Genomic DNA, 12,860 nt, shown 5'->3' on the forward strand with positions numbered 1-12,860 from the left:
AGTCAGTTACCCTGCAATTGAACTCCAAAGGAGTCTGAGATGTATATCACAAGGATACCAGTGCGCCCTTAGTCACTGCTGCACCACTCGTTGTAACCAGCCTTGATAGCCATTACTGGATGACACAGAACTGTGTGCATTTACACAGCCCGATCTTACTCAGTGTGGTATGCCAGGAAACCCAAAAAGACCACCAGCGTGCCAATACCGACTCAAGCTCATTAGGGTTTCTTTATTTAAGCTCGAGCTTGGGCTCCCAACAACAGGAAGGTGGAGCCCTGAGCCTAGTTTTAGACAAGCATGTATAGAGGCAAGAAGCAGGTATATAGCCTGGGACACATCTGACTAGAGGGCCATTATGACCTCTAACATAATTGGCTGGTGTTTTACACTTTTCCTGATTGGTGGTTGTTAGGAAGTGAAGTATAGGGGGGCAGGCTCATGACCTGGAGGTGCAGATTTGTGGAGGAATAACCTGGAAACTGGTGCTGGACACAGGTCTTGTTGTGGGGTAACCTGGAAACTAGTGCTAGACACAGGTGTTGCTGGGGGGTAGCCTGGAAACTGTTGCTAGGTTAGTTACCTTGAATTCAACCTTAGGTCAGGCTCTCTAAGATCGAGTCTGAACCGAAGAGAGTCTCTCCAATGAAGTTACGTCAGTCTCTATGTTAAAAAAACAACTAAGAATCAGAAGGATCACATTCTCTCTCAGATACAGGACTACGTTTCAGCTTATACGTATTAATGCATCTGAGGTTGTGAACGGCGACTATAGAAGCAGAGGAAGGGTCTAAACGGGGAACAGAGTCAAGGACAAGAGAGGGTAAAGGAATGTATGTGTCACAAAAACATACCGTGTGGAGTAAGGGGGTAGGGAGGGTTTGGAAAGCAACAGAGGGATCGAGAATGAGATATAATGACACATCTGCATGAAAAGCCACATACATTTCTCTGTACACAAACCAAACAATGTTTTCTAAAGTAGAAAACTTTGCTCTTCTCCTATAACCTATTTCAAGAGAATTTCACCAAGTGAAGTTCTCAGCAAACACTCCTCTAAGTTACTGCAGATCTACATAACTGTAAGTGCAGACTTTTCACTGGTGGGAAATGATTGCTTCTCTATGCCGAACCAAAACCCTTACAGGTCAAACAAAGAAGGTGAGTGAAAAGCCCTTGGCGTTGTTACTGGCCATTTTGAAAGCCAAGGACTTCCCTTGGGTACTGGGCATCAGAAAACACAGATCCAGCATTGCTCTTTTGTCTGTGTATATAGAAGGTCAAAGTCAGGAGACTTATTTGAGTCCTCATAACCATAAAGCATCCCAGAATCCAGCCATGGGGTCTCCCTCTGCTCCCTTTCAAGTGTGGGCAACCCTACTCCAGGGCACTGGACCTAAGGGTGCTTTATGGAGCAGAGATCCTCATTTAACCTGTGACCTGTGATAGACCAGAGCCTTCCGAGCCCATAATCCTCAGTGCTAAGCACACGAAGTGGAATTCTAGGCCTGGTTGCCCCAGTGTTTTCTCTCACTTCAGGCAGAACCCAGCTTCGGTTGGAACCTTGACAATGGTGCCTCTCGTTAGGGCACTCCCTGGTAGTTAGTTCTGCCAAAAGTCCTGTGAAGAATTCACATTCCTATCCCATGACTTTCCTTCCAACCCTTGCTTTGCACACTCCAGTTCAGCTTTTATTCAAAATATGTGCTTGGGCAGAAGAGGTAATTTTATACATTTGCTATTTGGAGGGTTCATTTTTTTCCACTCTTGGTGTGTGTTACTGAGAGCTGCAGTTCTGAGATGAAAGAAAGCCTACACCTATGTAACAGTGCCATTTCTTTACAACGGCACCTTCTTCTTACCAGCCTAGAGCTACCCTGCTAGGCAAGTGGGTGGAAGCCATTACTTTCATTATGTAGATGGGTGAAAATCAGGACATCTTGCTAGGGCTTTCTGGGGCGTTTAAGGAATGGGGCACACCTCCTCTTGACAAGAAGTCACTAATTAATCTGCCAAAGATTTTAAGTGAAATTAGTAAATAGCTTCTAAAATTATCTTGTTACAGCCCTTTCCTATTTCCCGTCATCCTAGGCTTTAGGGTTTGAATGCTCCTGAGGAGTTTATATGGCCGACAGAGTGAAAACACTCACATCTCACACTCAACCATCCCATACCGACTCATTTCTGGGTGCCAAATACATCATTTCCAGGGCAGGAATTTTGATGAGAATCTTTCAAACAGGCCCAAATAAAGAGAGAGTTTGCACTTGAAGAGCCTCCAGGATCTCCCGTGTTTAAAGGTTTGGTCCGTGGCTGGACATTTAACTAGTTCACTAAATCACAGGCCCCGTGAAGGGAAGTGAGGATCGCATTGTTGCCTCTCTGTGAGCCAGGCCTCTCGGAATGTATGTTGTCCCTGTGTTGTTCCTTCTTCTGCCGAGCGTGACCTGGACCGTGGGGCTTCAGCCACTGAGACCCCATGGCTGGATTCTGGATCCTCTTGTCCTCCAGAAGACCTCCCCTTTGGAACTTGATCCCAAGTTGTAAGTCCTCCTGTGACGGAGTGCAGTCTTCTTGGACGCCACAGATCCCCACAAGCCCTCAGAGGGCAGCCCCTATGTGAGAGAGCATTTGGAGGGCTCTGGGATCCTCACTATTTCAGAACTTTAACCACCAAACATCTCCCGACCCTCAAAAGCCACCAGTGTGGATGGGGAGTTAGTGCATCATGGATAACCCAGACACACGAAATCTTACCTTTTTCCTAACCCCCAACTCGAATTTACCAGAATCACCTACTATCATTGTAGGCTTTGTTCTCACAAGTTATAAAGTATCAGAAGTGACAGAACACTTTGAGGAATGTGGAATTTTACTCCCAGACTCTTCTGGGAAACTGGAAAATCTCAGAATCCCATGTTTATGTTTTAATGTTTCACATATAGTGCATGTGGGAAAAGAAAATTGAGTTTTTCTTTTATTATTATCTTTTTTTTTTTAAACTTCTCTGGCCTTGCCTGGGTAAGTATCTAGGGAAAAGGAAAATTTGATCTCTTGCGTCTCATGCCCTGTATTTGCTCTTGTCTAGCTGTTCTATTAATTCCATTCCAAGTTTAAAAAACACAAAAACTTATTGGTGCTTTCTGCCAAGGCATCAAGAACAGCGCCAAAAAGGGCAATTCCCCAAACTTCTTTAACTGCTTCTCTGCAACTTCTCCAAGGCAAACCCAGCACTCGGGCAATCTTGGAGATGTGCTTTGCCTCTGGAGAGCTCCTTTGAAGACTCACCTTGGCTGTGTCACGTCTTACCGTGGATCTAAGCTTCTATTTCGTATCTTTTGGGATTTTTTTTTTTTTTTTGGTCTGCCAAGAAAGTACTGCTCTGTTGCATTTCCACTGGGCAGAACGTTTGTTTAAGTCATTATCAGGTATGAAACTCCACTAAGACAGTGAGCAAGATACTACACAACCATCAGAGAAGCTGGTTTTCGTAGTTCTGGTGGCAGCCATGGCCTGCGAGAGCGAGCCAGGCTGTGCCTGTCTGTGGCCATCCATGCAACCGTTACAGTGAGAAACCTGCAAGACCTAACTGTGAACGTGTCAGCAACTTAGTGTCCCTTTGCCACCCAGCTACGTGGCTACTTTTCTCATAACCAGTTGTATATTGTAGGTTACAAAATATTGGCCGCCAGCAACTTGGACCTTATTTTTATTGGTCTTTCTCCCTGGGATGTTAAAAACACACTGGTCTAAGTGACCTCAGTAAACGACCTTCCAGCCTCAGAACTAAGGCAGCGTGGGAAGAGCACAAGCTCTAAAACCATTTGTCAATGGTTGGGTAGTACTTGTTAAATCATATCTAATTTAAATCTTTCCTATTCACCAGCTTGTATAAATGACAAGTGTGTGACCCCTTTAAAAGCATGAAGCCAAGTCCCCGTGAGCCCAAGTCCCTCGGCTCAGCATGAGTAATTAAACCCAAGTTTAAACAACTCAAATGAAATGACACGGTTGCTTAAGTGAACTCTGTTTCGCCTACCTCACCATAGCGCCTACTAATTTAGCTGTCTCTACACAGAGACACAGTATAAGGAGGCTTTAAAAATACAAATTTGATAGAAGTAAACCCGTGACTCACTCATTATGAAGAACAAATGTGTCATTAGGTTATTTCGGGTGACACCCACACCCTCCATTTAGTACTACACGCCATAGTCCCTGACGCTGCGTGTCTTCAAAATTACTAACGAAAGCAAGACCCTGAGCTCAGTCCCTGCCACTGAAATTAAAATGTCCTCTAGCCAGGACACTTTTGCAGCTCAATCTCTGAGGAAGCTTTGGCAAGGAGCGTGAACGACAGGTGTAGATGTTTCCCCCCTCCTTTCTCCCTGTGACTGGAGGGTCACAGGGGCTCTCAACCTTCCCTTTAATACAGCCCCTCATGTTGTGGTGACCCCCAACTGTAAACGTATTTCATTGTTACTGTTATGAATCATAATGTAAATATGTGATCCAGGTGAAAGGGTTGTTCACCCCCACAGGGGTCGTAACCCACAGGTTGAGAACCACTGCCTTGGCACTTCAGTCTTGGGACAATCTTGCTTCTGACTTTGCTGTGTGCCCTAGCCTGTGTCTGTTTGTATTCTAGTGCTAACTGGTTCTCCCAAATCAGTTTGCACAAGAGGGTCTGCAGGTAGCTTCCGGGACCCTGCCCCCAGTTAATTTTGATTGGTAAAGATACTGCAGCCAATAGCTTGGGAGGGGAGAGAGTTTTCCCAGGCTTGTGACCTCGGGGAAGGAGGAAGGAGATGTGGACAGGAGAGAGGAGCTGAGCTGCCGTGTAAGGGGGCCAAGGATGTTGCTCACTTGGGTCCAGAGGAGCCAAGATGGAGTATAGAAATTAGTAATAACTTGGAGTTATCGACGGGAGGTAGATTCTAACAGCGTGGAGGTTAGGCAGCCACCCAGCTATGGTGCTGTTTAGGGCATATGAAAATGCAAAGACTGTGTGTGTGTGTGTGTGTGTGTGTGTGTGTGTGTGTGTGTGTGTGTGTGTGTTTCATTCAGGAACACAAAGCATTAAAGCAGGAAGCAACCCTGTGCTGGGATTTATTATCAAATATACAGTTGCCTCAGACCTGTGTGGTTTTAGGCAGCCATTCAGTCCCTGTGTGCTTCAGGTGTTGTTCCTAAAATAGACAGTGAGATCAGGGGCATTGTGCAGGTTAGGTGACCTGATGTCTGTGGTCACTGTCATGTCCCCCCACATGGCCTTTGGTCCATACTGTCATAATAAGGCCCACAGGCCATAGAGTTACAAGTGTATGTTATAGTGTGAGCCCTACCCTGCCTCCCCGAGTATCCTAGCATCTTTTCCCATAACTTAGGGATGTTACATGTCCTCTTTATGTCATTTCTTCAAACCATGTGCTTGCTGTGAGAATGAATGAAGACGGCGTGGTAAGTGCATAGTGACACGATGGAGTCTTATTCAGCCACCAAAAGAAGAGTTGAACAACATGGATGGGACTGGAAAACATTATCTAAGTGAAATAAATAAGACACCGCCTTCAGCTTTATAAATGCAATTATTAAAATGTCAAACACACAGAATTGTAAGACAGTGGTTGGTGCTTATCAGGGTGGGGAGATGTTGGTCAAAGGTTGTAAACACGAGGTTATAAGTGGGTTCAAGTTCTTGAGTTCAAAAGTGCAATATGAGTAGTCATAAATGCGTTCATTGGTTTCACTGCAGTGACCATTACACAGTGCATACAGATGACTGAGAACAGGCATCATGCCATGTGTCTGTGATCCTAGTCCTCCAGAGGCTAACCATGAGTTCCAGGCCAACCTGAGCTACATAGCAAGATCCTCCCTGATGTAACATGAGCACCTCATTTCCCTCCAGTGAAAGCTAGCCTACTATATGCAGCTCTAGAGATCCATCTGACCCTTGTGTCTGAATGTTCATCCAGAAGCCTGCTTCAAATCCCAGTTTCTCAGAACCAGAAGTTTTCCTTGCTCTTACGTGTCTTTGGGTCTCCTTTATGAGACATCACCTCTGCTACCCATCGGTTTTTACCTTGCCAGAGTCTCAGAGCACCAGAGGTCCTTACCCTCATCTTTTCTGGCCAGGTGGTCTGCTGTGACCACTCCATACTGACTGTCCCAGGCTCCTTCGGGACACTGAAACAGCTGTAGGCTTATCCACTTTCTACTCAGAGCTCCCAGTTTCATTGCTAACTCTGGAGGATCATGACTCGTCCCTGGTGTGGCCACATGTCTGACTTCTGAGTCACCCTCAGAGCCCCAGCACTGACAGGACTTGCCGATGGAGCATTAAGGCAAGTTCATCCTGAGATTGACACACCATGGTCATGCGACCCAACCGAAGACCAATGTGATAAGCTGTTTTGACTAGAGCTGTCAATCAACCAATCATGGCTTTTCTATGAGCTTTGCTAATGTTGCTCATCTAATGAGATCTCTTGGATTTCTCACCCAGATACTCCCACTCGTTGTTTAAGGTCGCCTCCTCAGCCAAAGAATCCCACACTCTCACAAAAGACATTAAAATCACTTGTGCCCCCTAAATGGCTGTGCCTGAGTGTAGCTCAGCCTGCATTTCTTTGAGAAGGAAGAGTTGGGGGTGGAGGTGGCTGTGCTGTCTTAAATGAGGCTAAACTCTGCTGTTCTGCTTAAGAATTCCAGAGCCATTTTGTCCTAACAACAGTGTCCTTTGCCTTACAGAAGCTTTGCAATTTTATGAGGTTCCATTTGTTGATTCTCGATCTTAGAGCATAAGCCATTGGTGTTCTGTTCAGGAAATTTTCCCCAGTGCACATGTGTGTGGGGGTCTTCCCCACTTACTCTTCTATTAGTTTGAGTGTATCTGGTTTTATGTGGAGGTCCTTGATCAACTTTGACTTGAGAGTTGCACAAGGAGATAAGAATGGATCAATTTGCATTCTTCTACATGCTGACCACCAGTTAAAGAGCACTGTTGGTGGAAAATGTTATCTTTTTTCCCATTGGATGATTTTAGCTCCTTTTTCAAAGATCAAGTGACCATAGGCGTGTGGGTTCATTTCTGGGTCATCAATTTTATTCCATTGATCTACCTGCCTGTTTCTGTACCAATACCATGCAGTTTTTATCACAATTGCTCTGTAATATTGCTTGAGGTCAGGGATGGTGATTCCCCAGAAGTTCTTTTATTGTCAAGAATAGTTTTTGCTATCCTGAGATTTTTGTTATTCCAAATGAATTTGCAAATTGCTCTTTCTAACTCTATAAAGAATTGAGTTGAAATTTTGATGGGGATTGCATTGAATGTATAGATTGCTTTCAGCAACATGACCATTTTTACTATATTAATCCTGCCAATCCATGAGCATAGGAGATCTTTGCATCTTCTGAGATATTCAATTCTTTCTTCAGAGGCTTGAAGTTCTTGTTGTAAAGATCTTTCACTTGCTTGGTTAGAATCACATCAAGGTATTTTATAGGACAAAATGGCAACCAACAGATTGGAAAAAGATCTTTATCAGTTCTACATCTGATAGAGGGCTAATATCTAATATCTACAAAGAACACAAGAAGTTAGACTCCAGAGAACCAAATAATCCTATTTTAAAAAATGGGGGACAGATAGGCTGGAGAGTTGGCTCAGTGGTTAAGAGTACTGACTGCTCTTCCAGAGGTCCTGAGTTCAATTTCCAGCAACCACATGGTGGCTCACAACCATTTGTACTGAGATCTGATGGCCTGATGGTATGTCTGAAGACAGATACAGTGCAATCATATATATATATATATGTGTGTGTGTGTGTGTGTGTGTGTGTGTGTGTGTGTATGTATATGTATACATATAAAATCTTTCTAAAAATGGGGTACTGAGGAATATCGGATGACTGAGAAGCACCTAAAGAAATGTTCAACATCCTTAGTCATCAGGGAAATGCAAATCAGAACAACCCTGAGATTCCACCTCACACCAGTCAGAATGGCTAAGATAAAAAACTCAGGTGACAGCAGATGGTGGCAAGGATGTGGAGAAATAGGGACACTTTTCCATTGTTGGTGGGATTGCAAGCTGGTACTGCCACTCTAGAAATTAGTCTGTGGTTCCTCAGAAAATTGGACATTGTACTACCTGAGGACCCAACTATACCACTCCTGGGCATATGCCCAAAAGATGCTCAAACATACAACAAAGACACATGCTCTACTATGTTCATAGCAGTCTTATTTATAATAGCCAGAAGCTGGAAAGAACCCAGATGTCTTTCATCAGAGAAATGGATACAGAAAATGTGGTACATTTACACAATGGAATACTACTCAGCTATTAAAAAAAATTACTTCATGAAATTCTCAGGCAAATGGATAGAATTAGAAAGTATCATCTTGAGTGAGGTAACCCAGTATCAAAAGAACACACATGGTGTGCACTCACTGGTAAGTGGATAATAGCCCAAAAGCTTGGAATACCCAATGCACAGACCATATGCAGGTCAAGAAGAAGGAAAACCAAAATGTGGGTATTTCAGTCCTTCTTAGAAGGGGGAACAAAATACTCATGGGAGGAAATACAGAGACAAAGAATGGAGCAGGGACTGAAGGAAAAGTCATCCGGAGACTGTCTCACTAGGGGATCTATCCCACATGCAGCCACCAAACCCAGAAACTATTGTGAGGCAAAGAAGTGCTTGCTGACAGGAGCCTGAGATGGATGCCTTCTGAGAGGCTCTGCCAGAGCCTTACATATACAGATGAGGATGCTTGCAGTTAACCATAGGACTGAGCACAGGGACCCCAATGGAGGAGTTAGAGAAAGGACTGAAGGAGCTAAAGGGGTTTGCAACCCCATAGGAAGAACAACAATATCAACCAACCAGATCCCCCAGAGCTCCCAGGGACTAAATCACCAACCAAAGAGTACACATGGAGAGACCCATGGCTCCAGCCACATATGTAGCAGAGGATGGCATCGTCTAGCATCAATAGGGGTAGAAGCCCTTGGTCCTGTGAAGGCTCATTTCCCCAGTATAGGGGAATGCCAGGGTGTTGAAGTGGGCGTGGGTGGATGGGAGGGGGAGCATCCTCATAGAAGCAGGGGCAGGGGAGTGGGAGGGGGAGAACTGGGAAAGGGGATAACATTTGAAATGTAAATACATAAAATATCCTATAAAAAAAGAATTCCAGAGCCCACCCTCACCCACCCCACACACACACACACACACACACACACACACACACACTCATACAAAGATGGAGTCCTGGCCCCTTAGCAATTCCAGCCCTCTCTTCCTGTTCCACGGTGGTGAGTACTCTTGAAATCTGAAGGGAAAGGGTTCTTCCCTTTTGAGGCCCTGGCAGCTGTTTCCCAAGCAGGAGCTGTCGCGTGGAAATAGCGTGATATTCTTCCTTGTTGCCCACCCAGTGACCTCACAAGTTAGTAGTCACATGATTTAGATTCCTAAAGGAGAGAAGAACCTGAGAACAAGGGGCTGCAAACCTCACTAGAGAAAAGTGCACCAAGAGCTCTGGTTCTATAATTGAGACATTTGTGGATTTGTGGGTAACCCGTGAACATTAGTTAATCCATTCAAAAAGTATTCAGTGAACACCTACCATGTATAAGGAGCCGGATTTAGCATTGGAGCAGCAAAGAGAATGACTCACCGAAGTCCCCATAACCTTAAACTGCCATCTTGCCTCTGCCAAGTGTGTTCAACCTCTATCATGTTCATACTTGAGGGCCATTGAGATGACTCAGTGACCATGCCTGATGACTTGAATTTGCTCCCTGGGACCCATAAAGTCGGTCCTGAGAGGACTGGAAATTGTTCTTTGATCTCTTCGTGTATGCCTTAGTACCTGAGTATGCTTCAAATACACAATAAACAATAATAATAAGAAAGTTTAAGTTCATAATTTTTTTTAAAAAAATCGGTGTTTTAAGCCAGTTTACAGTTTTGTTTATATTTGTAGAAATCCTCAGCCACATGCAGCCCCATGCAGCTCCATGCAGCTCCGTGCAGCTCTGTGCAGCTCATGGGTTTCAGGTTAGGTGTGGTCTGGCTGTAGGAGTGCCCCCAAGGCCCTGACTGACTGAATCTCCTCATCACGTGCGTTACACTCTCTCTACAGCATAGTTTAGTGCATTATTGTATAATTATCAAGCAAAGGTCCCCGAAGGTAATACCAATGAGAATATTAAATCCTGCATTCCTATAATAAGATGAAATATATTTTCCCATAAAATTAAATTTAAATCCTCTTCTTGCTCCCATGTAAAGCTGTGAGAGAAATTCCGTAGCACGGGGTCTCCCAGTCCTGTGTCCCACAGGACAGACCTCGGCATCTCTTAAATCATGTTTGTCGAACTCGAGATTAAGCAAAACAAATACTAACTTCTTAAATAACTTAAAACTAAGTTTGCTGTGCATGTCTGCTAGACTTTTGCCTCTTATGGGTTTGGCAACATGGTAAAATTCAGGGACTGAGATTTTCTGGAGAACACTCAGGGTCCTAGTGCAATAAAAAGTAACGCCGTTCCGTGGAGACTTGGAGACTTCAGTGGAATGCGGAAGGCAGCTTCACTTGGGCGGCACTGCTAGGCACATCCATAGTAAATGCTTTCATTCCCAAGGGCCAGATTAGAGATAGGGTGCTTTCCAGCTTTTAACCTGGATTCTGATTAAACAAGAGTTAAAAGGCAAGCAAGCTAAGAGCTAGACAATAGTTCCAAATGTCTGGATGAAAATCAAACACTCCAGGCACAATCCAGCCGTCTCGCAGGAACTCAAGGCTCCTCTGGCTGGCATCTACCCCGCTGCTCACTCTTCTGAGTCACAGCGTTCATAGAATCCGGCTGTGTGGGACCCGTGAGTCAATACCTCACATTTTAAACTCCAAGGCATGTGACAAAGCAGGGAGTAGCATTAATTCTCGCCACTAAAGTGAATTAAATTGAGCATTGACTTAAATCAAAGTTAGTAGAATAATACAAATCACTAGACTATATCAAAATTCAAAGAGCTTAGGAGCTTCAGTAGTTAGGGAATGGCTGAACCATCTATGAAGCCCTTCTATGAAAACGTAGTTTTCTTTTTCCCTGTGTGGGAGTGCGGGGGATGCCAATCTGGTAGGATTCTCATAGATAGTCATACCAGAACTAGCACTTCATAAAACTGAGAACCTTGTCTGATATCGACATTCTGACATCCTACTCAAAACAAGAGAAACTGCTTCAACAAGCAACCAAGGGTTTATAAAACTGTTATTAACTAACAAAAATAGTTATCCCAACAGAATTTTTAACAAAAGCACTTTCAATAATATAGTAGAGGGACGGGGGATGGTTCAGGAAGCACCAGCCACACAAGCATGGGGATCCAAATTTAGAGTCCCAGCCCCTACACGAAGCTGGATGTGACATCTGTAATCTCAGCACAGGTTCATGGGAAGCAGGCAGATCTCTGAAGTTCACTGCTAGCCAGACAACAAGCTCCAAGGTCAGTGAGAGACCCTGTCTCAAAAATAAGGTGGAGGGGCTGGGGATTTAGCTCAGTGGTAGAGCGCTTGCCTAGGAAGCGCAAGGCCCTGGGTTCGGTCCCCAGCTCCGAAAAAAAAAAAAAATAATAAGGTGGAGAGAAATTGAAGAAGTACCAGAACTCAACCTCTAGCATCCACATTGCGTGCACACATCTACACAAACACTAAAACACACCCCTCCCCGTGCACACAAAACCCATCTATTATATGATAAAAGGAAAAGATTGTCAAAGAAGAAAATCTATTAAGAGACTGATTTAGTAATCAGAGGGGAAATAGCTAAATCAGAAGTGGTATTTCCACTAGACAAAAATTATGATTAAAAGGCCCTACAAAGTATTGTTTTCATCAGACTGAGGATGGGTGGGGATATTAAATCATTGTCCGGGGTTGGGGATTTGGCTCAGTGGTAGAGCCCTTGCCTAGGAACGCAAGGTCCTGGGTTCAATCCCCAGCCCCGAAAAAAAAAGAAAAGAAAAAAAAAATCATTGTCCATTCATGCATATACTAATTTATTGATTGACATTGTTGGCATAATATGATAACATCAATAATAACTACATCAGGCACAGTGTAAGCTATGCACTTCATATGCAACTTATTAATCATTATAATGGGCCAAAACGCAATAGCATTACCCCATTTTACAGAGGGGGAAACTAAATTTAAAGAGAGTAAATATTGGCTTTAATCCTGAAGTTACTGATTATTCACCCAATTTTCACCCCTGCCAGCAGCCTTGTCATGTAATGTTGACCTGGGAAAATGTCAGTTTCACACTGCCCTATCTCAAGGCTTGCTGAATATTGGGAAACCCACAAGGAGAGAGGATCGAAACTCAGCACCTCCACACAGCATGTGGCAGGGTGAGTTCTGGAAATCCACAACTTTTATTCTGATGAAAGCTGCCCATCTAAGTGCCATCCATACATTTTGGACATGCTCGAGGACACTTCACAACAAGTCCTGCTTCCTCCCCTGTCCTCAGCTCTGTGTGAGTTGAGCCAGTGGGTTCTATAGTAGCTGCTGTTCGGTTAAGAAAAACAACACTCCAATGATGTCTGTTCAGCTAGCCTATGGAGTTTGGTGCTGCTGGTGTTTGGTGGGTCTGGTGTTTGGTGATAATGTCTGGGAATGGTGTTTGTTGGTGGGGTATGATGGTGGTGTATGGTGGTGGTGTATTGTGGTGGTGGTGTTTGCTGGTGGTAGTGTTTGGGAGTAATGTTTATTGGTGTTGTGTCGTGGTGGTGTTTGGTGGTGGTGTTGGTGTTTGGAGGTGGTGTTTGGTGGTGTTG

Source organism: Rattus rattus, chromosome 15 (assembly GCF_011064425.1).
Source record: "Rattus rattus isolate New Zealand chromosome 15, Rrattus_CSIRO_v1, whole genome shotgun sequence".
Taxonomy (NCBI): Eukaryota; Metazoa; Chordata; class Mammalia; order Rodentia; family Muridae; genus Rattus; species Rattus rattus.